The sequence below is a fragment of the Canis aureus genome, chromosome 3 (assembly GCF_053574225.1).
Source record: "Canis aureus isolate CA01 chromosome 3, VMU_Caureus_v.1.0, whole genome shotgun sequence".
NCBI lineage: Eukaryota > Metazoa > Chordata > Mammalia > Carnivora > Canidae > Canis > Canis aureus.
Window position 1 is genome coordinate 46,146,909 of NC_135613.1, and position 6,000 is coordinate 46,152,908.

Here is a 6,000-nt window from a genome sequence, read left to right on the forward strand (position 1 = left end):
CCAGTCAGGACTCCGTGCAACAGAGGGATAATCACCAGGAACCAGCTGACCTCAGCTAGATCCATCCTCCGACATCTCTGGGTACCACCCGTGGAGTGTGAACTTGTCTGTCACACCCAAATCTTCTCGATTCTCGCTTCCATCGCAGCCATCCAGAACCACATGTTCAAATGTCCCTCAAATTGCTTGCTGCTTTCTCATCTCTCCTTCAGAATCAGATAAAGGATCAAAGATTTTCTGTGAAGCCACTTGCTCCTCTTTCTATGGTTCTCATGTGACTTCAAGACAAAGCTGTATTACAGAGAGATCCATTAGAAGCCTTCATCTGGGGATTCGGAAACGTGCACACAGATCTAAACATCTTTATTTTTTTATTTTTATTTTTAAATTTTTTTTTATTTATTTATGATAGTCATGAGAGAGAGAGAGAGAGAGAGAGAGGGAGAGAGAGGCAGAGACATAGGCAGAGGGAGAAGAAGCAGGCTCCATGCAGGGAGCCCTACCTGGGACTCGATCCCGGGTCTCCAGGATCACACCCCGGGCTGCAGGTGGCCCTAAACCGCTGCGCCACTGGGGCTGCCCTCTTTTTCTTTTTTTAAGATTTTATTTATTCATTCATAAGAGACACAGAGCAGCAGAGACATAGGCAGAGGGAAAGGCAGGCTCCCTGCAAGCAGCCTGAAGCCGAACTTGAGCCCGGGAGCCTGGGATCTCGCCCTGAGCCGAAGGCAGGTGCTCAACCACTTAGCCACCTGGGGTTCCCCAAAATTTTCCAGATTCCACAGAACTTTCTGTTTCCATAATACCTCCTGAGTAGGCCAAGCTAGTTGAACAAGTGATCTAGAGGGAGCGATTGGCTCACCCTGGTGATTTCATGTTCACTTTCAAGGGAGAACGGTGGGGGAGCAGTCTCCTCACCACCCCACTGCCCTCCACTTCTCCCCACAGAGGGAGGAACCCGTGGTTGGGGGGTGAGGCTGAAGGCCACTGCTGAGGCTCTTGAGGGGCTCCAGCTGTTGGCTCTCTGCCTCGATCTGTGTGTTATGCCCTCTCATTGTCTTCCCTGCTCTGTCAGTTCATCTTGGAGGCCTTAGTAGCCCACAGTCTACCAGGTAGCCCAGGAAGGGAACGGGGGTGTCTGCTCCAACCAGGAGACACAGTGAGTGGTGATCACACTGAATCAAACACAGGTCATGTCCAGGGAATTCGCTGGAACACGGGGACTCTAATTCCTCTCTTTTCAGCACCTGGAGTTGAAGCTTAAATGTAGTCATAGAAGACTATCCCAGCTGGAATGAACTAGTTTTGTTTTTTTTTTTTAACATTTATTTATTTATAAGAGAGAGAGAGAGCACGTACATTGGGGAGTGTGGAGGGAGAGAAATTCAACCAGATGCCATGCTGAGGGAAGAGCCCAAATGTGTTTCCAGTCAGGACCCTGAGATGATCTATGCCACAATCAAGAGTCAGAAGCTTGGGGGGGAAAAAAAAAGTCAGAAGCTAGAGAGACTGAAACATCAAGGCTCTCCAGAAATGGACTAGCTTTTAAGTGTAGGTTACCAAATGGACTTCCCTAGAACTTCATATACACAAAATAGGAATTTTGGCCATAAATGTATTCACAGAGATTCAGTATAATATACAAATCTTAACGAGAGAGAGTCAGAAAGTATCTATTATCTGTATGGAGAACAAGCCGAAAACTGAGGCACAGAAACGATGGCCTAAGAAAGGAAAGGGGACCGCAATGAATAGTCGAGTTTTTCGTCCAGGCACTGTGTAGACCCAGGGAGAAGTCCTGCCCTTGAGATATTCACATAAATGTTTCCATCTTGATTATATGCAATTCAACTGAGTTCTCTTACTGTAACCAATAACCACTGTTCAAGAGAAGCAGAACGTCAAATGCTTAATTGTACACACGGGACACTTGTCATCCCCACAGATTCCAGGGAAAAGCCCACCCTGCCATGCAGAAGACACTGTAAGATTCTCCTCTCTGCCTTAGGATCTGATTCAAAAATCAGTGGGCTCCCTTTCTTCAGCCCACCCTGCAGTCCTCTCTCCCTGTGTCTCAGTCTTCTGTGGCAATCGTGCACAGGCGTACTAAGCTAGGGAAACAAGCTAGTCTCCGCTGAGGCCACAGACCCAGTCTGTGCGGTCCCCTCAACTCCGTCTCTCCACTGGTCCCTCTGACAATCCAGCTTGGAATCTCAGGGAAGGAGGCCCTCCTCAGCAGAAGGCAGCCCAGATACTACCTGAGAGCAAAGATCATAAAAGATTGGCCAAATAAACAATCCAGATGAGTGTGGTCATCTCCAGCAGAGGTTTCTCACAGCTTAGCTCTGCCTGCTAAGACAGGAGCACCACTGTATCTCCTCTTGATTTTCATCAAAGTTCTTCTCTCCTGGGAGTGAAATGGAGCAGCGGACAGGGATCCTTTAACTTCCCTTATGGTTGAGATGGTGCCACTGACATTGGCCTACTGGGAAGAAGTCTGTGAATTCTATGTAAGAAGATCCAGTGTGTGGTTAAAATCGGATCATTCCATTTACTTAAAACAAGCAGGCGAAAGATCCCCAAAGGAAAGCATATAAGCACCCCCCCTTCCCCACACATATGGAAGCTTACAAAGCATAGAACACAGTTCGACATCCATGTGAGACTTAGGCCCAGAGTCCCGGATGACCTGAGTGTCAGGTGGGATTGCAGGGAATTTGTGGGCTGAATTCTGATACTGATGACATATAAACACCATGAAGGAGGATTCCCTCCTAGAAACAGTGGGGTCCGCTCAGAGTGGGAAGCAGTGAGAAGAGCACGGGTGATGGGAGAGTAAGACTGAAAGGGCTCAGAAAGGGCTGTGGAGTGGGTGTAGCAGAGCATCTGTGGCCAGCACCAACGATAAGGAGGCAGTGAGGCTGTAGAAGGGAGCAGGTGATCTTTGGATGCTTGTGGGAAAAGCAAAGGATACCGCAGAAGTTGCGACTGGTGGAGCCCAAGACCAAGTGACAAGGATCCGGAAGACAGCAGGAAGAGAAGGGGTGCCAGGAATGAAGAAGCTCTCCTCCACTGTGGCAGCTCTAACATCTTGGCGCTACATCGATAAGAATCCAGAGACCACGCTAATGCCCCTGGACACCTCCTCCCTTACGAGGTCACAGGTACGTGGGTGGATGGGACTGGATTTCACATCCAAGTGGATACGGTTCACATAGCAGGGATCCAAGTGGCCAATACATGCTTTGGGAAGAGCCCCAAACCAGCTGGGTCCTTTTTCTAGATCTGCCAAGAAACAGTTATAACTTCTGGGTGATGTTGACCTTGGACTCAGCTCTCGTGACCAGTCACCCTTTTACAAAGTGCATTCGTACTTTCTCTCAAGACAGCCATACTAAAAATGTAAGCCACTCATATGTCCTCAGAGGTCCATGGAACTGGAACAAGTCAACACACATGGTCATTCACCGCATAGTTCCTTTGCCTGCGTTGATCACGACCACTACACGAGTCACACGTGACCCATTTCATCAGCCTTACTCTGCAAATATGGGGTGGAAGTCCCGTTTTGAGACACCCAGGCATCCCGAATGTTCTCTCTGTGAGGGTGGATGAGGAGAAATGGATCCTTTACTATTATTTACTGATATTCTTCAAACCCTGAAGGATATTACCTGTGCACCTTGGTTTGGATAATATATTTCTTCTCAAAAATCATGCCATACATCCATATACATTCCAAGTGGGATTAAATATAAACTTCAATATCATAAACTTCAAGGAGAAATCAGAAACACACCTGTGACCCTGAGATGGGGAAGACCTTCAGACCTGTTATGGATTGAATTGGGTCCCCCCAGATTCCTATGTTGAATACCCAATCCCTACAACCTTACTGCTATGTGACTATTGTGCAGATAGGGCCTTTACGTATGTCACAAAATTCAAGTAAGGCTGTTCAGCTGTGCTCTCACTCAGGATGACTCCCACCCCAATAAGAAGAGGAAACTTGGACACAGAAACAAAAACTAGAGACACCCGCACAGGATGAAGGCTGTGAGGACACAGGGAGAAGACGGCCATCTGCACAGCACGGAGAGAGACCTCCCGAGAAACCAGCCGTGACCACACCTTGATCTTTGCTTCCAGGCTCCGTGGATGGGAAAAGACACATTTCTATTTCTGAAGCAATCTGTGGCAATTTCTCTTCCTCCTCCTCCTCCTCCTCCTCCTCCTCCTCCTCTTCCTCCTATTCCTCCTCCTCCCTCCTCATTTTTCTTTACTTTAAAGATTTTATTTATTTATTCATGAGAGACACACAGAGAGGCAGAGACATAGGCAGAGGGAGAAGTAGGCTCCGATGCGGGAGCCCGATGTGGGACTCGATCCCAGGATCACGACCCAAGCCGAAAGCAGACGCTCAACCTCTGAGCCACCCAGGCGCCCTCATGCAATTTCTTGAGGCAGCCCTGACCATCTAATATGGAAGCCTGACCCTGAAGGCCAAACTACAGAGAAAAAGGTTAATGAGCTTTGCTACACAACATTGTTAAAGGTGTATGCATGAAAGCATAAAGGGGAACTACAAAACAGAATGGCTATTTGTAACCTGCTTCACAGAGTCTGGTGTTCCTAATCCGTACGACCTGCAAACCTATGATAAAGTACACAAGTCCGCAGGAGAGTTGGCCCACTGCATACCGACAAAGTACATATAAAGAAATACGAATGGCGGCTAGAAACTTAAGAACAAACATACGAGCTGCCAACTCTCTGAAAAACAGAAACTGAGATACTATTTTCTCTTCCAGAGACAAAAATCTTTTAACCTAATAGGCTACACAGTTAACAGAGACTGGAGCGTTTGTCCACTGCAGATCTATATACTCTCCCTGCCTTCCCCGTAGCCCTTTGGTGGCACCAGTCACACCGGCTTAGACATGATTTCAGTTTCACCTAGACATGCAAATCCTCGATTCTGGACATTTGTACTAGAGGTATTACTATATTAAATATAAGAATGTTTACTCTATTTGCCAACATACAGAATAACACCCAGTGCTCATCCCGTCAAGCGCCGAAAGCAAGGAAGTCTCCTTATTACTCGGCGCTAAGAATATGGATAAACAGGGACACCTGTGTGGCAGAGGGGTTGAGCGTCTGCTTTTGCTCAGGGCGTGACCCCGGGTCCTGGGATCCAGTCCCACATCAGGGTCCCCGCGGGGAGACTGTGTTTCCCTCTGCCTATGTCTCTGCGTCTCTCTATGTCGCTCATAAAATGAGAGAATTTAAAAAATGAGAATTAGGATAAACAAAGCCTTTAAAAAATGAGAATTAGGATAAACAAAGCCTCTAGTAGCTTTTATATCATGAAAATATTAAAACAGAAAGGAAACAACAAAATATGAGCAAAGATCATGTCTGGCAGGTAGATGTTTCTGAGTTGTTGAACTACAGGTGACTTTAAATTTTTCCTTCCCACATACCGATAACTTCAAAGTTTGCTGCATTAAATACATAATACTTTGGTAACAAGAGAAATGTATCAAAGCAGGTGCAGTAGACCCAGGAATACGAGGGCCGGGTTCTGGGTCGAGGCAGGAGCTGAGCACAGCCTGAGGTGAACTTCGTGTGGGCGTGAGGGCCCAGGAATCAGACCCGCCTCAGGGTGACTCTTGGTCCGTCACTTCTTCCATCTGTGATGGGGCCACGTACTAAAAGCACCCTGTCTCAGATTTGTCATCGAAAAAGCAGGGACAGTGGGGGAGCAGGAGAAAGAGTAGAAACATGTCTATAGGATTGGTCCCAAAGGGGCAGTACTTAGTTCTGCTTTCCTGTTTTTGCATTTTATTGTTTCCTTAGGATAGAAGTGAACATTTTGAAAAAGTCAAACATGTACAAAACACTTCTTTTCATCCCTGGTCCAAAGCACCCACTTGTCCCCTGTATACTTAACCTTTGCTCAGAAACAGGTAGGAATGTAGAGGAAGCATTATTTCC